Raw genomic sequence first — 24,286 nt, forward strand, 5'->3', positions numbered from 1 at the left:
TAGACTTCAATAGTTGGACTTTCTAGCAAAGAACTTACTGAGGCCAACTGACTACTGTCGGATCTGGTAGAAGTAATGTATGGATTTGTACTAGGAATCAAACCAAGAATTTAAACTTTGGATAAAAATAAAACTAAGAGGCCTAATGGTGGTGCTAAATGACACGTCAGGGGATAACCAAAATAAAATATTATGGCAATCTACTGTGGTTGTTGAGGTATTTCACAACAAAACACAAATGTGAACATCATGGAGGCATGAGTTGAAAGGCCAGGGGATCACAATAGTCATTTGGATTCATCCTCTGGGGACCATGGATGTCTGTATATAATGTTATGGCAGCACATTCAATAGCTGTTGAGATATTTTGGTCTGGACTAAAGTTGCAGACTGACCAACATACAAACATTACCCTCCGTAATACCATATTGCTAAAGTGGCGAAGAAACTTAACACTTGATTAATGTAAACTAAAAAGATAATTCACAAGTGTGCACCGTCAGTCAGTGGGCCTACTTCAGTGCTCTGTCAAACAGCACTCCATCATTTCCCTCAACTATTCAACAAAACAACAAAGTAAACAGACACAGTGCAGGGACCAGCATACCATTGTCACAGTTCAGTCATCCAGCCATCAGTAATTTTCCATTGATCCTGCCTCTGCCCCACTCAGCCTGTCAGCCACACCCACCTCGTCAGTTCACTCCACTCACCTGTGCACACAGCTGCCTCTCATCACATGCAATCAGCCCAGCATATAGTCACCAGCTCCACACTCACTCCTTTGCCAGATTGTTCTTTGCCATGCGAGTCTTTCCAGCGTTCTCCTGCCTGTCTTCCCGGTACCGACCTTGCCTGTCCCTGATTCCCTGCTTCGTCTGCCTCCTGGTTATTCGACCTAGCCTTCCGTCCCTGACCAAGAACTTTGCCTCTCCTCTCTTGATTCCTGTTTGCCGGTTTCTAAACCGTTTGCCTGTCTGCCGGAGTCTAAGTAAAACGTTGAACTTTTTACCTCTGTCTTCTGAGTCCTTTGTACTGCAATTGGGTCCATACACCACCTGTTACAACCATATCACTACAGTCTCAGCTCCAGCACACTCCTCATACCCAGGATGAACATCTGCAACCCCCAGCCATTCATCCAACCATATGCAAGTCCCAGGAAACCTTTTGCAACCGAGCCACATCCTTAGTAAATCAGTCTACGCTACTGGCCTAAAACCTCCCACAGAACAGCCACTCAAGTCATAATAGTAATATTTTATTCTGAACCCATCCTCCCAACCACAGGAGTAGATCATTGCCTCTATTTCCTTCTGCATCATCCTAATAAAAATCCCCAGATCACTGATTTACTGTATTTCTCTCTGTTATGGGACTACTGGCAAAAACACAATCTTACATGCATGCATGTAAAAAGAATACCACCATCAAGCAAGTATTGCTATAAATCACGTTGCCACAGTAGCCATGGAAGTCTGTGTGTGCGTGTGTGTTGACTTTTATTTTCATCTGTGTAAAGAACTGAGACAGTTCCCCCCACAGTGGACTGCCACGCTGATGACAACGTGCCATGTCAGGGGAGCGGGAAAGACTTGTGGATAGTGCTGCATTAGTGAGACGTACAGCCAGGATAAATCTAGCCAGTGTGAAAACGCAGTAGGGGTGCAATTACATAGAGATGGAGGGACAAAGACATGGCAGTATATTTGCAACAGCATGGACACCGTTTCTCAGGGAGAGTGAGAATTGGATCTATTAGATACAGAGAAAAGAGGCCGCTCTCCCTTTTTGTCCCTTTTTCTCTCCATATGTCTCTTTGCCTCAAAATGTATTGTTGGGGCCTAATTTCTTTCAGAACACCTCTTTTCTTTCACCTATTAATGGCAGTGTTTCCCCTATAATTGTAGTGAGTCCATGAACGAGTGTAAAGTTAAGATACTGTTGTCTGTGGCCTTCAGGTTACAAACAGGCTTGGTAGTGAAACACATGCTAACGTGCTGACAAATTCAATGTTTTTGTGTTTTAAGCTGAGCCAGACAAGAGAGAATATTTAGTTATTACAGATATGGGATGTTGTTTTGCCCTCATTGTTGTCCCCCTACTGGAAGTGAAGTATGTGTTTTATGTGGAGTGGGCACTCTCCCTCCCTGTTTAAAAAAATATCCTTTTAAATGTTACATTGCTTGTCAGCATCCAGTCATATGGTAATTTAGGAGGCAATTTAGATTTGTGTGCTCTGAGTAATTTGGCATGCAGTAAAAATATCAGTCATCATTTTGTTTTAATGAAAACTCAACACAGTTCAAACTGTTTTGGAAGAAGGAAATGACGAGAGTAACAGGTGAACCAGCTTAAAAAATGACAGTCCAGAGGTTTTTTTTAGTGCCGTGTGGTGGATCTAATTTATGCCAGCCTGTCATGCACTCAGAGGACAGATAACCTGGCTGATAGAGATGGCAAACACTGAATCACACAAGATAAAGTCAATACATTTGGAAATTGAGTCTAGATTGAACATGTCAATACCATGGAATTTGGAGCTATTGGCCACATGCTTATGAAGCCCAGCTCAGTGTGGCACAGCTTGCTATCCATGAATTAATTAATAAATGTTTAAAATTTCAAGAGCCTACATGTTTCAGTTTGCCCAACCTTCAGGCAGAGCTTCTGTAGAAAGAAGCCATATCACACGTGCCTCCAGGAGAGAACGGAGGTTTCTATTCTTGCTATTTCCTCACAGATTTTGGACCTGTTTCTGTTCAACAGGAGCATTATGACGCAGCCGATTCACATGCTGACAATCAGACATGTGCGGGAATGTGTGTGCCCCAGCGATTGGTTCATTTCCATTGACCTGAGAGATGCCTATTTCCACATACCGGTCATTCCAAAGAAGAAAAAGTGCCTGCGTTTCTCCTTCCAGGGAAGACAATACCAGTACAACCGGCTGCCATGCTTTTCTCTGGCTCTGCTCACTTTCTCCAAGTGTATGGAAACAGCGCTGTAGCCATTACGCAGGAAAGGGATCAGGGTTTTGTTGGGATCTGGCCGGAGCGTGTTTAGTTCTTAGCATGAATGAAAATTGTATTATTGATACTAATAGAATTATTAATATCAATAGGATTATTAACATATATTAACAAAAACACGGCACCACCGGATCAGTGACCAATAACCCAACTGTAGATTGAAGCCTCAAAATTGGTGTTCACTCACAAAGTGATAATAATATTATAAATCAACAAACATCTATTATACAACTACAAGCATACTACCTAAAAGCAACAAACAAACACGTGGTCAGGGGAGTGTGTGTGTGTATAAAAGGGGGAGGAGAGAGCAAAAGAGAAAAATGGCGGACATAGTGTCGTAAGTGATTAAGCCACGCAAGACTTAACAATGGTGGCGGAGAGAGAAAAAAGAGAGGGGGGAGCAAGAAGGCACACGTAATCACATAAAGTAGTCACGTCACGCAATACTCCACAATGGCGGCGAGGCCACTATTATTTAACGAGGTAATAAGATACACAATAGAGGCCGCGCTTGCGTGTATGAAATAACCATAACGGTGTGGGTTAGTTCAAAAGAAAGGAAAACAAGAAAGCACTCAAAACAAGGCAGATCCTCACCGCAGCAGTAAAGTGCAGTAAATGTAACTTTATCACACAGAAGCCCAACTGGCGAACTCAGGCTCAGCAGTCGCAGCACTGGACGTGATGATTCTCTTCTGGCGGTAGAGAAAACAGCGAATGTCGACTTGAAGAATCCGGGAATTCCATCTGCAGATCAAGTGGGGGAGCACAGGGCAATTTATCCACTCCTCCTTCGGGATCCAAAACAGTCTATTGTTTGACCAGCGAAGTTAAGACTCTCACAGGTAAGTGCCGGTTTATATAGCATTAGCCCTGTAGCGCCATTTGTATCATATTTGATACATTAGTTTCAGAGACCTCTATGTAATTAACATGAGCAATACTTTCCTGAAAAAACTGTTGTATACAATCTTATACATGTCTGCTACCATCTGGTGGAGTTTCCATGCATTGCAGGCAGTAGCAGGCATTTAAATTCCATTTCAAAAATGGCAGCTGTCACAAAGTGACTTTTTCGTTTTCGGCAGGGAAATCGTTGCTAATTTTGAAACAGTTACGGTAAGAATAACATTTATAATGTTACTAATATTTCAATATGACTATTTACTGTATTGAAGCAAACTATAATTACTTCATATTTCGTTCCTTATTTTATAGTAAAATCATGTTGAAAACACTGGTATCAAATATGATACAGCAGGTTTATAAGGTAATAATTCACCTGTACATTTTTGTATTGTATTTCATTTTGCACTCTGGATTATGCCATATCACAATGCCAAATACACTGTTTTGGTCATTTAATTAAAGTAATTAAAGGTAGTAAGCTAAATTGAGTGAAAATGTATGTTTTTTATGTATAAAAAAGAAAATCCTTGGCTATCATAACCTTTTTTATATTGTTAATTCATTAATTCATTAATTTAAAAAAAGAAATTCAGAGTAAACAATCAGATGCAAGCAATGCACAGGCAATCACTTCTCCCATGTCTACTGTGGGAAATGTAAAGTCCATCTTTGCCTGAAAAAGGACAGAAACTGTGCTTTTCCTGCCACGAGGCGAAACAAACAGGTTGTAAAAGGTTGCTGTTTGGGAAAAAATAAGAACCAAACCAACTGAAATGTTCCAAATGTTCCAAAGGCAATGAAAATCATTAGTTGTTTCTAAAATAAACAGTGTTGTGATCAATAAATTGACAAATATGCCTGATGTATCAAATGTGATACAAAAAAAATATCATATATGTAAATACAAAAAAAATATGTTTTTTATTTTTTTTGAATAAAGGTCCAACAAACACTTCAATTTCAAAAAATCAGAATTTTCTGAATATTATATGATGTGTCAGGCTTTACGTCATGGCCATGTCACAGGGACTTCCAGGGGTTCCAGTGGCTCTCGTCCAAGGAGGCACCAGTGTTGCGGTTTGAATCAAATCGCACACATGACGCCTGATTGGGGTTGGTGCGGTTGAAACCAGTTCAGGCTTTCCACTTCACATGCAGGCCTCTTTCTTTGTTTCAGCCACATGGTGAAGTCCCGACAGTTTTGTCCTACATAGATGACTTAATCCTCACAGCCCCCTGTCAGTAAAGAGCTGCACTGCACACGGTGGAAGTCCTACAGGACCAGCAAACACTGGGTTTCGCCATAAACTGGCAAAAGAGTTCTACCCAGCCTGGATGTTGTGGCACAGGTTTGGAAAGGTGAAGGTAGATCTTTTACGAGAGAATGCACAATGCACACTGTGATTCTCTATAAACACACAAGACCACCCTCCACCTAGAGTGGATGCATTCTCTCAAAGACCTTGTCTTGGAGCTCTCCTTTACGTATTTCTCCCAATCTCTTTTGATTCCTAGCCTTTCAGAGTGCATTTAGGAGGAGAACCTATCGGTCATGCTGGTGGCACCAGAACACACAAGCTTGTAATGGTATCCGACCCTGATGTGACTGCTGGCGGGGAAAATGTGGCAGCTTCCATGGCGCTGAGATGCACTGTCACCGCCAGACGGTAGCAATCCTCCACCTTCCAGAGATAGGCCAGCAACTTTAGGCCCGGCAGCTAAACTGGAGTGCTTGGAAAGGTTAGGGCTGCCCCTGAAGTGGTGCGCACAATCCAGGGCACTTGAGCCCCTTCAACAACAGCATGTTACACAGGTGGATCGTCCGCTTTACAGTGCTGGTGTGTGGAGAGAGCCTGAGATCCAATGTCATTGCCCCAGCCTTGCATGTTTACCTACCTTCTGGTAGATAACAAATTGGCCCCATCAGTATTTAAGGTGTATGCTGCAGCCATTTCATCCTGCCAAAAAGACTATGGAGAGAGATTGGTATCTCCATTTTTAAGACACAACCTAGGACCAAGGACGTCAACGATAGCATTGCGCTCTAAAACACATTATTATTAATGGCTGGTTTTCTCGCTTTGCCAAGCAAAGCGTGGACAGGGCGCACCGCAAAACACATGCAGACCACAGGCCCATGACCTGTGCGCTATGTCTAATCATCCTACCTTACTATTGAGGAGAAATGAGGGACAGTCATTTTGCAGCCAAATCTCTCTTTTACACACAAAAACTGTTTATTTTAGGTCAAGAATCACGTCCCTTAAAGGGTGCTCCCTCTGCTTCATGAGAATAAGGCAAAAAAACGTGTCTTATCGGCTGTGCCCAGTGCACTCTTTTTCTCAGTATGTTGTAAGCACGGCAATCGGCAGACACGGCAGTTGTTCAATTATTACAGAGGACACTCGCAAGGTGGGGCACTGTCAAAACAGCATTTGTCTAGCTGTGTGGCGTTATCACACAAGCCTACAGTGCAGCGGGAGTGGAGCAACTGCAAGGCGCCTTGGCGCATTCCTAGAATGCTTTATACTTATCCATGGCCCTCCTCGGAGGGATGACAGTGGCACACATCTGCACAACGTCATCCTGGGTTTCTACGTACCCTTTTCATCTGTTTCTGCGAGATGTACCTAAGGCCTTACTGATTTATTCAGTGTTAAATGTCCTATACGGCAGATAAAGCATTCCCCGATCTGACACTTTTATGCACGTGTCTAAGGGTGCGCTTCTAACCTGATCATCACGGATTAGTGGGCTGCATGGGTACTCTTCTGCAGCGGAAGGGCTGTGTTTAAAAAGTGTAACATATTTTTTCTTCACACAGGGCTGACGTGGTATTCACTGTGGCACAGTCTGTGCCTCTGAGTCTTACTATGCATGGCCATTACAGTTTGTGAACTGGTGTATGTTGTCTGCTTGTGGAATTCGGTTTCATAGTGGGGTACAGACTACATCAGCTTCGCCTTTAACTGAGTAGCGACAGCTCTTAGAGGGCAAAGGCTATATGAAATAGAACTTTAGTCACATACAGTATAGTAATTGGGGACGTGAGAGAGGCCCGTGCAGGGCACAAGGGTTTGGAAAAAAACCTATACTCATAGAATCTAGAGTTACAATATGTAACTAACTATTCAATAAACTCCCACTTTTTTTACGCATAGGTTCATATTTAAAAGGTTTAGCTATTAGTCCTCTTTGTTATGACAACATTTAGCTGACAGGATTACTTGTAGAGATACAGTAACATGCCAATTCCACAACACACAGCATTAGAGGAAGACGAAGAAGCTCACAATCAGACATGTTTAAACAAGCCTATATTGTAACCATATTTTATAAGACGAAACAAAGGCTAAACTTTAAGTTATTATCCAAACTCTCCATCGTAGCCGTCCATTACATTTTGCACATCTACCTCCTGTCTCAATGTTTATGTCCTTCCTTTTGTAATGCATGCATACAGTTTTAAATTGCAATTGTCAACTTTTGTTATGTTCACTTATTTTTACTTACAAAAAACAAGATGGTGATAATTGGACTGAACAGGAAATTTGTTTTAAATCTATTTAGTTTTCTGACAGCTTGTGTTGCTCTCCTGGGGGGTACCCAACATTAAAGCTGTGTCTAGCAGTGTCACCATGTCCTCGGATCTTTGCAATAATATTTGATGGGTGACATGTTATTGCAAGAAATAGAAATGATGGCGAAAACTAAAGAAATATGACCAAAATTGTACAAACACATTTTGTCCTTGATGTATAAGGGTAGGGGTGCATCATAGCTAAAGGTCATAGCCCTCTTTCTTTTTGATATATGATGAAAGTTACTATTTTTGTACAGAGAAGAAGTTCACTCTAATATTTTAGATCTCTCTAAAATTGGAAAAAGTTAATCTGCAAAGCTGTTGGCATCTGCCAGTACAGAAACTCACATTTTGTATGCATGGATGTTAATTTATTTTTTATTTATGATATTTATGAAAGCAATATGCGGTTTAGGCAAAGTTATGTAAAAGTGTGATATTACAAATCAATTAAGAGTGGTACTACATAAATGGAGACACTCGATAAGGGATAAGAAAAGCCTCTCAGTGCTCTGAATTAATGGAAAGTCTTAGTGCCAATGTATTCTTTGGTGGCCGAAGTGCCAGTTCCCTAATTTTTAGATACTTAACACTAAAGAAACGGTGTGACAAATGTAATGTAATGTTATGCTCAAAGTAACAGTGAAACCTTTCAATCTTTTTGGGAACATATATTTTCTGTTAATAACACTGGAATTGGATCACTGAGTGCATGTGTTTGTGTTTGTGTAGGAGAGACAAAGAAAAATAGAGACCCAAAGTGTCAAAGAGAGATAGAGAGGTAACAAGAGTCAGAAGGAGACTGAGGAGGGGACACAAAAGCTAATGTATCAGAGAGAGATGTCTGCCTTTGTGTTTACCTGAGAAACTTTAGAGCTCAAGGGCATTGTGTTTGTGTTGTTTGGCAGGAAACATACAGAAGGGAATGAAAAAGTACTGTTAAAAGATGACTTGTTTCACTTCTGAAAACACTCAAATCTGACTGTCACCATACACCATCATAGATTGGCTCATTCAATTTTAGAATTGGAGTGAAAATACCCCCTTCTGTTATCCTTTTTTTTTTTTAAATGTGCTGCTAAAGAAAGTAATAGAAATTTGTGATACATGTTAGTCGTCTTTCCCTGAACAGCAACGTTTGGAAATACTGCTGCTGCTGCTGGAAATACTACTGCGGCTACTACTAGTACTACTTCATTTTTCTATTATACTATCAGTTTAAAATCTAAGGTACAACTTACTCTGGTAATACCAGAATATATAAAAATAACAGACAATAATATCTAATAATGACACCTGCCAAGTTCAACCATTGTGTAAGTCCTTCAGTTATCTTTAGTGCAACATGCAGAAAAGATATTATAGTATAGGTAAAAACAAGTGTCTACAGCCATGATAACGGCTTTATGAGGCTATACCTCTTAATGCCAGCAATTGTGGTTATCTATTGCTACATCCATATACAGTACCAATATGTTCCCTGCCAAACAACACAAACACGATGTTCTTGCTGCTGAAACAAGCACATTTTAATTTGTGTGTATTTCAAGTAAAGCTCAAATATGACTGTTGTATTGCAAGACCTTTGAATTTGAATCTTGATGTTTCCAAACCAAATATGATCCTACCTAGGTCATTGCTTTTTACAAAGTCACATCTTTAAAAGCTGAGATGACATATGAGATATGGTATGGACCTGGAAGGATAAACCACTTTTTAAGGATTACTACACCACTGATCTAATTTGGATATGAATAAAGAAGATTGTGGCTGATACATTAGCACATTTCTTTGATAAAGATTGTGATGCTAATAGGCGCTTCAAGCAGAATGTTTCAAACCATATGTACTGTATGCACGTTTGAGAGAAGGTGAAGTGTAAAATCCCAAAGTTAAGCCTTAGCTTCACAGCACTGCCTGTCGTCTCCCCGAGGATCCGCTCCAGAGGCGTATCAGCATGCTACGTAAGATCCAACATCAGAATAGAAACCACTAGAACACAGGCGGCTCAAACGTCCACATCTCTGTACTGTAAATAGCCAACAATAGGGTTTGACTTCATTCTCAACCAATAATTAGTTACACAATAGACAATTAATTTATGAATTACTTATGTTACTAAAATGAGAATCTGCTACAGTCAACTTTGCCTGACCACATAAACCTGAGTTACAGTATACTGCACATACATGATCAAGGAGTTTGAGTTATAGATGAGAAATCAGCAATTAGCAATTCTATTACATTTGTATACAAGCGTTATTAATTTAAACAAATTATGTAAGGTATTTAAAGAAAACACCTTTTTAATTCATGCAGTTGCATGTTCTCAATTGATATTCCCAGTACAATCAAAGTCTTGGTTGGGAATGACTTCATGTATGTATGCATCTATGTTCATGGGAGCATTGATGCATATATTGTATGGGGTGACCGTGGCTAAGTGGCGAGCAGGGCCGTCCTTCAGAGGTTCGGCAGTTCGATCTCTGGCTCAGCTAGTCTCACGTCAATGTGTCCTTGAGCAAGACACTTAACCCCAAAATTGCTCCCGTAGTGCCCATGGTATGTAGATAGTTACTGAATTGTAAGTCACTTTGGATAAAAGTACTGCTAAATGACTGTAATGTAATAATGTTGTATACATTTTGGGAAATAATGCAGCAGGGGGGGCAATTTATTACCCTAAAGTCATTACACCTAATCTCTTGATGGGGTCATTTTTCCTATGAGTAACGAATGTGTGTTGATGCTCTACCAGTGACAGGTGGTATAGCAGTTGTTAAATGGAGCTTAGCAAAAGTTCAATCAGGAAGACATCTACATTCACTCTCCTCTGCACTTTTAGTCATTACTTTCTCTCAGCCACACCTCTTGGCTCTTATCCATTTATATACTTCCCCCCATTATCATGTCACTTTAAAATCTAAAAGGCAACTTCTGACAGCTTCACTTCACACCAGTGAGTAAGTCTAAAAGTATAGACACATATCTGCAAGGCCAACACCTTCTAGAATCTGCACCACCTGTGGGCAGATCGACAGTTTACTGGTTGTGGCAGAATAAGATCACAAATGATGCTTGACTGGTGTAAAGTGTTATATTACAGTTGTAATAAAAACCTGAAATTTACAGTTATCTACATAGCATACACATATGTGTCTCACAGGACACATATAATAAATTGACCATCCATGTCACCTGTGAGCTTGTCGAGCTCCATGCAAGGGATTTACAACTTGAAATACAAAATGACAAAGAGGCAGTGGCTCTGCCTTTGCTCGCCACACTGTCTATCTGTACCCTAATGCTATCACTCCTCTCAATCATTAATCACAATATCTATCCTACATCTAAATAGTGCTGTGTTGTGCTCTGCTTGCAGCTCCTGAAGGTGAAGCCAGCATCTGACCACCACCCACTACATCTTTGTCAGACAGATTTAGGGGTTAAAAAAATGGATGGATGGACTGAAATATGAAAATGAAATCCAAAATCTCATCAAGTGTGCTTACACTGGCTGCATTCAGATAAGTACTCCAGCAGCACAAAACTACTACTGATACTGCTGCTGCAATCTGCTGGCTTCACAGCTTGTCCACTGTGAGCTATTAAACTGCTGCTGCATTCACCTCCAGGAGATTCCCCCTCAGATCACTGCTGACCCAAGAAGCGATCAACCCGGTCCTGATTAATGGGTATCTGAGCCTCCTTGGAGGCAATCACACCCAGAAGGTTGGGCCAAACAGTAACAAATGGGACATACAGCAATCATCCTTTATTGCATCAATAACCCCAGTTATCGATTAATCAGCACTACATTTTTAGAGGAAACCTTAATTGGTGTTGTGTGACACGTCTTTAGTTCATACCTAAAATTTCCTGCTCGCATTTTCAGAAAAATGGTCTTTTAACCATTTCAGATAACTAGGCTCAGAGAGTGAAGATCTATACAGGTATTAACCCAGACTCAGACTCCTGGGGTAATACCACGGTGATCAGCATGTGCAGAGACAGGCTGTGATTGATGACATTAAGAAATTGAGTTTCTAGGTAAGCTGCACATTACTTAAATTGATTTTGTCACTTATAGCTGAGGTTGTGAGGTTCAGATTTCTGGCTGTTTAAAAAAAAAAAAAAAAAATCTCCAGGGAAGTGCTGTGGGTCATTTGGGCGGAGAGGGAGTGACTTGTCTCTGTCTGAATGGCGTGGTGGTGGTGGAGGCGCTGGTGCAACTCAGGGACAGAGGAAAAGACTTACCTCATCAATATAATAAAATGCCTCTCCTACTGAGGTAATCATTTCCACAGAGCAACATGGCATGTCATTAGGCTGATTTGCTCTCAGTGTCAGTCAGCCTGAGACACCATCACAATAAAACTCTGGTGTGAAAGAACACACAATTAGAAGATTAGACAACCTGATGGCACTGGCTCTCACACCTAGAGTACATTAGCATTATTGCTCAAGTGTTATTCTCTTTTCTTGAGCAGCATTTTATGGTAGGCTGAAATGCTGAGTATAATCCTCTGCATCGGTACACCGTATTCCAAAGTTAGAGATTCATTTAGGAGAAACCAGGGTTGTAACTAACAATTATTTTAGTTGTCTGTTAATCTGCTGATCATGTATAATCTTAGTACAACATGAACGGTTACTTTTCTGCCAACTAGTTAATTAATCAACTAATCATTTCAGTTCTTGTAAGACAGAAACAATAGTAATAGCCTCTCATGTGACACAAGAGATATTCCTTTCAAATTGTAATATTTTGTTACAAATACGATATATGCAAAGGTACACACATATATTTGATATCTCGTAACACAGTCATCAATACCCTTTAACATATTTTTTAAATTGTGTGCGCATTTTTACGTTTTAAAAGCCCAAAACCCTCCTGAGAGAAAACCCTAGCCACATGGGTCTGTACATTAGAACTTTGAGAGATCTACCAAAAAACAGTTCATGTCCTGTGCAGACAGAAACAAACACACACACAAACACACACCACCAACATCAGAGTCTCTGTTCTCCGGGGACGTGCGGTCAGGGGAGGCAAGTGAGGCAGAGCCTGGGTTGAGCACGTGTCTTTTGCTTTCTCATTGTCACCACTGTAATATTTGTAGACACTTTTATTATGTGTCCTTTCTTTCCATAGAAAAGAAAGGACACATAATGTATTTCACTTATGTGTAGAACATATTTAGTGTTGCTGATCTGACAGAAACCGCAGTGAAAAAGCACAGAGGGGAAGCAAACACTACTCTACCTCAATGAAGGGGGCGAGCGAGAGCCCACGGGTCGGGTTTATGCTTGTTCTGTCGTTGCTCTTCTTCTACACTTCTCTTCTTCTTCTTATATTTTGCTTTGACGCAAAAATGTAAGATTCAATATCTGAGCCTAAAAATGTCTCAAAAAACAGGGAAATATGACCAAACCAACAGCAATTCAACGTTGGACAGGTAATATGGTGTGTGAATGGTGATTTAAGCTACTCTATTGGGTTCATATACTTGTAAATCTGACTCGAGTCAGTGCCTCACCAGCCACGAACCTCAACGCACGTCACTGCTGTTCTCAAACAAGCTGTAGAAATGGGAGATTTGAAAACGGCCATGCCACAGAGACAAAGCTGGCTGAAAACAAAATGGGCCTTTTTTTGATGTCCCATTATATGCGTTGCTTCTTTCCCTGGGACCTCGATTCATCGGCAGAACAAAATTCCTACCAAAGACATCTTCTTAAAGCAACATCTACATATATACTCAAACACAGGAGTCACCTTTAAAACACGACATCATGGAGCAACACATCTCCGATTGTTACCAAACACCCAGAGAGACAGCTTGTTTTAACAACCTTACCTCTGGTATCAGATGAAATTCAACTGAACACACCTTTATTCTCTTTCCTCGCTTCACCCACATCTCACCTCTCTCTTTCTCTCCCCCACTGAGCTGGAGGAGATAAATGAAATGAGGGCTGGCATGTTCCCTGGACATTTTAATTAGCTAGTCTTTAATTCAGCCTGACCCCCTTTCAACTTTGATCAGCCAGCGGAAGCTCTGATAAGGACCTGCTACTCATGTGCAAACACTGGGGTTGTTCAACAGAAAATTGTCTCTTTTCCATTTGCAGATGCTCTCTACCTGTGCTGTCATGGGAGAGTTGTTTACGGCTCAGTGAAAACTAAAAGCCCAACTAAAACGGAAATACTGCGAGTGAGCTGTGCCTTACTCTCCAGGTTTCTGAAGGCTAAATTAATGTGTAACAGTATTAGCCTAAGGTCCTAATGGCTAGCATTTTGTTTCATTTAGTCCTAAAATTACATGAGCTTTGGGCTTTATGAGAGCCAGCTGAAAGCAAAAACAACAATAAAAGAACAGCAATAAAACCTCAAATGGGTACATCATGTTATGATCCGTACAGAACAATTTATAAATAAATATATATATATATATATATATGGCCAAGGTAGCAATTTTGTGACTGGAGATTGACAGAAGTTAAAAGCAGTTTTAAATAGGTATTATTACTTCACACATACAAAGGCTACTCAGTGTACCTGTCACGATTTATGTCTTGATTTAGTTTATTCCGTTTTATCTATTGTGTCTTGCACTTTGTTTTCTGCCCCTGTCTGTTCTTCTCGTGATTGTCTGCCTCACCCCTAATTGAAGCCTGCTGTATCTAATCACCTGCACCTCCCCTGTGTATTTAAACCCTGTGTGTCCCTTGGTTCAGCGTTCGCAATTATCCAACCCTCCGTTTTCCGTATCTCCCTGCACTTGGGTCCAGCCCTTATTTTCTGCACAACCCTTACAGTACCCTTCGGACATTTCATAACAGATCTGGACTTAAGACACGTGTCCAGTTTTTGCAGCCACTAATACCTCTAACCAGTTAATTATCAGGAAAATCGAATGGAACACAGTGGTTTCATCAGCTAGAGATTGTCAGCATCACTGTCTTCATGCCACCGGGCAGTCATAATGCAACTCTGACCTCTTCTGCCCTATTATCATTAGATCCACCAAGCAAAGTGGTTCCATCCATCAGATAGCTTACACTGTGACAGCAGCCGGTTTCTGCACGACTGGTGGGTCTTACAATTTGTAAATGGGATTGAAGCACATCTGCAAAGGCTGAACAATACACCGCTGTAGCCAGCTGTAGCGTCTCTACCCGCTGCTGCCCTTAATTCATGTGCTAACCGTATCTGGAGATGCTGCGATAACTTTGCCCACTCATCAAACTCCTTCTGTACCTCTCATATTGTTTCTAATATCTGAGGTATCATATCTCACTCCCTGCCTTAGTTCCTCTTGCTAAATCCTCTGATGTCTCCTCTTCTCTCTTTCCAGAAGCCCTCTCTATATTTCTTTTTTTTACTCATTATCTCCACCAGGCGTAATATATTACACTGCCATTGACTGTCTGCTTACTCCTCACTTTCCACTCTTAACTGGCTCAGTACCGGTAGGGGCTGCTAGTGATAACACAGCTGAGTGCATCTATGACCCTGAGCCACTACTCTGTGGCCAGAGACACATTGAGGCGATAACAGTTTGCACACTGTTGTTGTTTTGGACAGTGTGTTTGGCTAACGGCTAAATTGACTACCAGTACACTGCTGTACCTCGCTGCCACTCAGCTCCCACTAACCAGCCATGAAATTTGGTGAGTTTACCTCTGTTTTGGCACGACTGTAGGAAGTGTACTATACAACACACTTCGAGCCCATTGCTTGTATCACGTTACTTGTTTTTCAGTTTGAATGAAGTCAGTTCGACGAAGCTTTATAGCACTGGTTGTATTCTTTCAATCGCACACAACAGCAGTGGTTGTTGTTGACACACCTGGCGAAGATGTGCACTCTACTGAGTGCACCTTTCTAGTTATCTCTTATTCTTCTCTACTGTGCCTCATATCCACGGTCACTTGGTCCTTCCTTTCTTCACCATCTCCTTGAAACTCCTCCATCCCTCCCTGTCCTTCTCTCTGCTTCTGATCTCAAAGTGCCTGTAGATGATATGTATTGCCATTTAACAGGCAGCATTGGTAGTTCAGTAAAGCAACACATGGCCATTGGCTCCACTTACAGAAATACGACCAGAACAAAACCAGTAAATTATGACAGCAGATTTGTGCCACATGTTTAACTGTGAATCTTTTATATACTTACAAGACAAGATAGCAGAAATTACAGCACATTTATATATAACCGTGGCGACCTTAGAGTTATATTTCATGGGTTTGGATTTTCCAATTATGCACCGCTGTGCCCCAATAAAGCCCAACAGCAGTTAATAATGCTGACAAAAATCATTGCAGCATGTTCACAGGCTGCACAACAGGATATACTTTCTAACAGCCAACTGTGAAGTGCACAAAAAAGTAATGTATGTGTAAAGTCTAAAAAGAGTAACCTGCTAGGTTTCCACCCTCTCTCCTGCTGTAACATAGACATAATTCAATGAAAAACCAAACTAAAAACGGACCCAATGCACATACTTTGGCATGAGCTTGCTTAAATTAAATCATTTTTGAAGCATCCATTCTTATCTTTCTTTTTTCAATATCCCGATCCAATAGCAGGGGAAATATTCACAGCTCTTTACATCTAACTGCTATTGTTACTGCTACTCCTTGGCCAGATGTTGCCACTGATTGCAAGCTGAAAACCACAAGCCACCCCAGCTTTCACCCATATGTTATTCTACTCAATTTAAGACGATTCACTATTAATTACAATAAATTTATCACACAATAAACCAGGTATTTTTACCCAGATTATATTTCAACAATATGATTATGTGGTCTGTCTACAGAAATGTTTCTGTCTGATGGCTGAGTTAAGCAGTTGCTTCTTATGAACTGTATGTTCTACAACCTTTAAAATGCAAATGCAGACAACCGTGCTGCTTTTTCAGAGATATTCTATAATAAATCATTTGTCATTCTGCTAATCTGTCAGTCAGTGACTCTCAATAGCAGTTACACTGTCTAATATTCTGAGCTCCCTTCATAAGCTGTACTTCACCTTGTAAAAGTCTGCTTCTTAACTCTTTCTAAACCCTCAGATCCTCTCAACACTTTCTCCCCCATGTATATTCGATGTGCTACATAGCCAAGGCTTACTGCCGGTGAATCATGTATTATCCCTTGTCCTCTGCTCCTGCTCTTACATCGCTCCTTTCCTGTAATTTCATTTTCCACTAGGGCTGTCAGGCATGTGGAAGAACCTGTCTACCACATGGTGTGGGGAGCAATGAACAATTGTATTATGCCAGTTGGGCCACCATCCCACACAGCATCTTCACAATTGGCCACAAAAATATTGAGACAACTATTTAAACAGCTCTGATCAAACAGGAGTCAATCAAACAGAAACCGTGAACACACAGAGGAGAAAAAAAAAATGTGTCTGCATGAGAGAGATGCAGACAGCAAGGCAAGACTGCAGTCATCTACCAACACTAAAGTTTTAAATAACAGAGCTGAAGTTGGCCGCTTAGGTTGACAAGCTCATGATGTCTGATAAAAGGGACTAAGCATAGTGATGGCCTTATATTTAATAAACACATATAATACAAACAGAAGTGCTCAAAACTCTGTGAGCCATCCACTTTTTTTACACTCTGACCCCATCCCCTTTATTCTCACTTACATTATCCATCTACATTGTCTCCCCTCTTTATGACCCCTTTGCTGCCTGCTGCCCATCAATGTTTCTCTCTCAACCACTCTTTTCTGAAAGGACCTTTTTAAACAGGAGGATTATGAAAAACACCTATGCAGGCACAATATGATACCCATGATCTCTTGTGCACCCAGACCAAACCTCCCATTGTAGCTGCTTTCAGCAGCAAGAGGTACAGCCAGTCTGTCTAAGAAGCCTGAAAAAGGAAAGTCCTAATAAGGCACTTCCACACGAACCCAAATGTTCACACAATCACATACAGATCACTAGATTTTTGCAGATTTTTCCACAATTCGAAATGACTACTCATAACCATCAATGAAATACATCATAGTGAGAAACCCATCAACATTCCATTAGCAACTTTCAAGGATAATGAGTATGCAGTGGGGCTGTTGGAAACCAAATGATAGCTTATGCTGTGTCACAGACGCATGACAACTATAACCCCTATTTATACTGATTTTCACAGTGCAATAAAGCATAGCATTTTAGCAATGATATCTGGAAGAAAAAACCTCATCAGAGTTCATCATTTGATCTTATTCCTTTAATGTATAATTGAATTCTGAAATACTGCTAAATGTTTTTAAAAAAAATCTCAATTTCAAACACAATTGAATGTCTGGAATGTCTCTTTGGAATAAGATAGAACAAAACTAAATTGAGAATAATCAACCCCTGATTCTTGATGTTTCTTGAAATAAGTGGATATGTATTAAACATGTTATGTATTTTCATCCCACTTACCCGTTAAGTCCACAGAAAATGTTATTTTAGACCTCATACAAAGAAACTTAACTGACAATAGCGTGTTAAGATGGAGAGTTTTTCAGTGCATTCATTGTGTTTCCAGTCGGTCTCTGATATGCTGATAACCTGCTGACTTAAATTGCATTCCTCATTTATGCAATTATGATTCCCTGATTAAATTGCAATTAAAATGAATCAAAGGAAAATCTGTGATTTTATGTTTCGCTATTTTATGTATTAGCTATTTAGTTCCTAGTTCAAAGGAAATTCCAGATATTTCCCAAATTGACTCACATGTGTTTCTCTTTGAACATTAATTAGCTGAGCAGCAACAGCACTTTAAAAGAGGCCAGATGGCATTCAAGCTGGATTGGTGCTGTGGTCAGCTTAAGCATTCCAAAATAAGTTCTTCTTTGGCGTCCAGTGTACAGTAGCTGTCTGCCAGAGTCCTTGTACCTGTCTGCCTCAGTAATCTGCCAGAAAGCAGACAAACATCAGTGAGCCTTATCTCTACTTCTCAGGAGCAGTCAGGAAAGGAGGCAGGCAAAAGGCAAGTGGTCCAGGAGCAACACACAGAAGGAGCAGACTAAGACAGACTCTTTCAGTCAATTCAGTCAACACGTAATTACAAACAACTCATTAACACACATCACAAAGCACATGGAACTCATTCTGCAAAAAAAAGGCACTGAGTTTATCAGACATGCACTGTGTTTCTGTTAAGCAGGTAAAGAAGAATCTGCTACAGGCTATGGTGAGAGCATCAATGATGCAGTAAACAAAATGCAGCAAAGATTATTTTATGAGCATGACATCACAGAACAACTTCAACATTTTCAGTAAGGCTCCGCAGAAGGATTTACCCAGTGGCAATATTGAATGCTGCGGGTTGACACACACGGAGGGGCTATAATACACCATCTGCTCCAAAGTGATATTCAATACTTGCATCTCATGCAAGATTGCACATGTGGGCAATGAAATTGAAACCGTCTCCTCAAACCACTTTCCTTGAGCCAAAAGTCAAATTCTGTCAGTAGTAGATTTCACAAGGCACTGGTGCCTCAGAGAAATTCAATGTCTTTACAGCATACTGCGTGTTCTGGCATTTGTATTCACAGCGTACTGAAGCTGCCTGTGGGGGAGATGTGGTGGCTTAAAAAATATGAAATGTGTGTTATCCTGCATATGAATATGAATTGGGTTTTTCAGTCACTTGCACAAGAGTTTGTAATATGACATGAGCTAAATAAGTGGCATTACTTTCTGAGGAGTGTGTGTGTGTGTGTGTGTGTGTGTGTGTGTGTGTGTGTGTGTGTGTGGGTGTGGTTAAGATATCTTTTGTTGCAGTATCTGAAAAGTTTCTGATGGAGACATGTTTTCTATCATTCTTTGTACACACTGAACATATCTACCTTATTCCAGACACTTTTGCTGCAAATATCTGTGTGCATGTGATTATCTGCTGATCATAATCTAAACAACTGTTAAATACTCCATTAAATGGCACATGTACTTTGAGACTGGGTGAGGGGGGCAAGCATTGGCACTCAGTGTGCTCCAGCAATAAATACATGACAGACTTTGAATTACATTTTCCAATGAAAAATCAGGAATTCTCAGGATTAATCACCATAGACTTTTTCCTGCTGCAAACTATCGTTATTGTCCTTTAAAATCAATATCGGTCACTTCTAATAAGCAGCACTGGCTTACAAGGAAAAGGAAATGTACTTATGACTTCTGGTGACTAGTAGTTCTTTTGATTACCAATGTTGAATGCACTTATTGTAAGTCGCTTTGGATAAAAGCGTCTGCTAAATGACTGTAATGTAATGTAATGTACAGAAAAAAATATTTGCAATAGGGTCCTGTATGGCCCCTTTATCTAAAACTTTCTAAACCTCCTGTGAAGACTGAAGTTTATTTTGAAAAGTAACTATGCATGTAACAAGCGTATATTGACACGCCGTCACTGATGTGTCCAAAACTGACCGAAGTTTAGGAGCTGTAATATTTGACATAAGATTGTTTTCAACTACAAACAAACTACAAGCAAATGGTAAAGAGATGCTGTATTTCCCAGTTCGCTTAGAATTTGAGTTAAGTTATATTATGACTACAAATATGTCTGCCCCATTGTTGAGAAGAACCTTTAGTATTATGTAAGCTCTCCTGATAAACTATTAGGGATGTAAATCAAAAGTTTCCTCACAATGCAATATTTTTTTGATTATTGCACAACGATTAAAAGTTAAAGTATGATTGATGTGAGACGATGTCATTTAATACAATCAGTTCATATCAACTGACAAAACGCAACTGAAATATGATCTGACAATTTAATTTGACAATTTGCTCTCCCAGACATAAAAATATACTTCCTGTTGTTGAGGTCTGGTTGCTAGTCAAAGCTGGTGAGCGGCTTGTCACTTCTAAGCTGATTTACCTTACAGGTCTGTCCAATTTAAATGAGCCTGGGCCGAAGTTGTCGCTAACTTCGGAGCTAATCACTTTCGTTTTAATCAGCAGGGAGCAAGCAAGACACGGGAACTTGGCTTGAGTTTGGAGGAGTCTTGGTATTAATTCACTGACAAATAGCCTAAACTGTACAGACACTGCAATGCTACGTTCACAGCTATAACGTTCCTGCTTCTCTCTGTCTGTCTGTCTGTGTGGATGATATTGGATTGTTGATCATTAAATCGATCCACATCAATGGATTGCTCCACCCCTACAAACTACAGTGCAAAAGAGGAGCATTTTGCACGGTAGCTATGCAAAATGTGGAATGACACTTGAAAAAGATACTTAGCATGAGTTCTGCTAAAAAAAACAGTTATCTCTAAATTGTCAAGATGAGAGAAACTAACTAAAGTTCATCCAGCAGGCTTGTTTAGACCACTCAGGAGAAGAAACCAGCAAAAAAAGCATGCATTCTTTTATGGATTAATTTTACATGGATGGATAAAAACCTCTTGGCTGAAGAAATCTCAATAAAATAATCCCCTTTCATGGAAACAGTGCTGAATTATAGTCCAATAAGAAGCTTTTATTTTCACATGAAAATGCTATAAAAACATTTTGTTTTCCACTTTTGTCCGCATTGTGGCGCTCACAGAAAAGAATGGAGAGTGTTTCACTGTTAGGTTGCTGTGAGCAATTTGGCCCGACCCAATTTGGCCTTGAAGAAAAAATCTCTTAAGACGTTTTATTACAGTGACAACAATCATTTATGTAGCTGCAAGTACTTCTCAAGCTGCAGGAAAACTTGACCCTGGAAGCTGTTATGATGTTACAGTTAAGTATATCATCAGCCTGTGACGTTCAGTGTGTCCGGGGGTTATCTTGTGGTGTCAAAATCATTCCACTTCTGGTTAACGTTCTTATTTTTCTTTACCCTGCCTAATCTGCTTCTAATTCAGTTAGCATTTCAGAGAACTTGCCTGGACTTGACACATTCACCAATGCTTTTATTTATATTGTCGAAAGAGTGAGCAATGCAGAATACTAATCACAACAGTAAGAGAAAAAAATTTGTTTTTCTTGGCTTGTTGTTTCTCTCAGTAGCAGACCTTCATGGAAGCACTGACAAAATTGGAGATGTTGGCAGCTATTCACTGCTCCATCCTGATGTTTTAGATTGCTGACACATTTTTTACCAAATTAACCTCTTGAATCCAGATATAGTTTTTTGGTAGTGTCAAAATTATAAATTATTATTATGACTTTTTAATAATCTACAGCACAATGCTGTCAAAAGTAGATTCTCTCTTTGCTTAAACCACTGCTTTGTTTCAGGTAAGATCTTTGATAAGATCTTTACTTTGAGTGAAATTTTCAAATATGATATGTATACAGGATAACATTAAAATGAAAAAAAATGTGATGGCTGTGCAATATATGTACATATTGTCTCTAAATTTAGCATGGCATTCTTGGTTACCTTGGAAACTTGTGGATCTTTGCTGAGATGATAGATCCAGGGTAAAAGAGTTCAAATGACATTCTAGCTGCGCTGAAAAATATTCTGCATGGTATTAGGTATTAGGATATATAAATTTGGCTACTGATCTACAAAATACCATTTATATGGGCTCCCATAATTTTCAATAACGGTTATAATTTTCAATTAAAAGTAAAAAGTTAATTCCATTTCTAGAGTATACCCTCTAGTCACTCTTACATCAAAAGATGATGTTCATAGGCATGACAGGCCAAGAGACCTTTGCATAAACTCATTGTGATTCATTATGGCCTCTCTCTCCTTCGCTCTCTGCGGTCGGTCATTGAATAGGGCAGGTGAATGGCGGCTGATTACCAAACATCTTCTCCTACCTTTGATCTCCTGAGGTGTGGGGATCTAATCCATTTTACAGCACAGGAGGTTGTCTGATCTGGGTGGTTGTGGTAGCCACTTAGCTTCTCCTCATCTCATATACACATATAGTGTATGCCCCCGGCTCTTGCACAAGTGTGTGTGTGTGTATATATACACACACACACACACACACACAGTTTGGACTCCAAACACTGCACTGCTACGGACACACACTGTAAGAGAGTCAGAAAAAACAAAAGAGGATGAATTTTATTTTAGGATGCATAGACAAATACATATTATCAAGGAGCACAATCAATCTCACACTGTGTAGGGTTTTAGTAATACTGAGACATAAAGACATTCTTTTGTTGTAGTTTCCCATACGGAAGCATATCAAAACATGCATACTGTATACTGCTGAGAGTAAACTATGCATTTCCAAATGCAACTTCAGAACAATGGTATTGCAATTTAAATCATAGTTCAGGTATCAAATTCTGCTGTTTTTTGTAACGCTGAGGAAAGCCATTGAGTTTGGAATCTGCACCGTAAACCATAGTTCTAAAGTTCACGGCCCCGTTTTGCTGATGGTCTTGTTTTACTGTTTGTCCCTTACTCAGCTAGATACCCTTCCTCATTATATAGCGCATTCAACATTTTTCATACTGTCACTACATAATACTTTCAACAGGCTCTGAAACGTTTCAGCCTTCAAAACAAGGCCCAGCACGCAATATTGCAGGGCAATTTCCACGGTGAATAAGAAAGTAAATGTCACTTACAAGATGAGCATTAATCTCATGTCATTGCATTTTAATGGCATCCTTACTCAAAGGAAATTTAAACTTCTCCCCTGAGACCAACCTAAACACTTAGCACAATGGTGAAACGTCACGGCAGATGCACGCCTGTCATGCCACCGACTGTTAGCACATACAAACTACACACATACTACACACAAGCATGCCATACACACAACGCACCAGTGACCTTGGTAAGTTTTCCAGGTTCTCATAACTATTGTAAGTCATCTAAATCACTGATTATGATTCCAAGGTTGTACTTTTATGAATATTAAAGCCACTTTGTGTCTGATTTGACACTTTTTGGCTTCAACACCGTCCAGTAGTAGTCTTTAAAATGATGATTTAATAGACGGCAATGCACGCCACTAGACCCATTGTTGCGCTGATCCCGATTGGGGACCACTTTCATAAAGTGGCAATTCAACATGCGCACCCACTTCACATAGTGATTGACCAGGTGTGTGGAGGGGAGAAAGAAAGCAATGTTTGAAATTATTTTTCCTCCTTTTTACAGAAATATTTCTGATTCTTTTCATGTGAACAACACAAAGAATGTCTACCAGAAAAGACAGGAAAGTGTGCATCGTTATCCCCATATCTTAATAATAATCTCATCTCCCACCTCTCCACAACAACGGGCTACTAACATTGCCTTCAAGTTTGGCTTTAAGAAAGAGAAAAGGAGAGGGAATAATAGAAAACATGTGTGGGCAAGTAAAGACGTGAAACTGATGACTTTAACCGGTAATAATTTTGATGTAATTCTCTGGTTTAGCAGTGCAGTGTATTTAACCGGATTGTTGACTGGAGTCTCTGCTAATGACAACAACCAGAGATTAACCTGAGACGGTCTAAACACACACTTGTATGAAACAGGTTTAAGAATGACGGGCTGAAAGTGCAACTAATCGACTGCACCATGATTCACTGGGACATCATTTTGTCCCATCAGAAACATTTCACAGATGTTATCACATACATCACACTAACAAACTGATTACATAATGTATGTGCTTTAAGTATGCTAAACAATTAATGAATAATTCTTAAGCAAAATATCATTGCAGTCTATTCAAGTCTCATGTTTTGCCTTCTAGGTAACCCACGTGCTATTATATTGTCGTATTGACTCCTCTGTCAACAACCGTAAAACCGATTACTACTGCAACTTTA

At 40.0% G+C, this 24,286-nt stretch overlaps 1 protein-coding gene across 1 annotated transcript in view; it reads right to left on the reverse strand.

Moving 5' to 3' along the window:
- grik4 (glutamate receptor, ionotropic, kainate 4) overlaps positions 1-24,286 on the reverse strand; it is a 286,850-nt gene that overhangs the window by 189,803 nt on the left and 72,761 nt on the right. The window contains exon 2 of the mRNA XM_068710683.1: positions 22,322-22,537. The gene's annotated coding sequence lies outside the window, so the exon portion shown is untranslated. The remainder of the gene's footprint in view (positions 1-22,321; positions 22,538-24,286) is intronic.

The sequence above is a fragment of the Cebidichthys violaceus genome, unplaced genomic scaffold (assembly GCF_023349555.1).
Source record: "Cebidichthys violaceus isolate CVI_PGR_0920_01 unplaced genomic scaffold, fCebVio1.0.p SCAF_1, whole genome shotgun sequence".
NCBI classification, from domain to species: Eukaryota; Metazoa; Chordata; class Actinopteri; order Perciformes; family Stichaeidae; genus Cebidichthys; species Cebidichthys violaceus.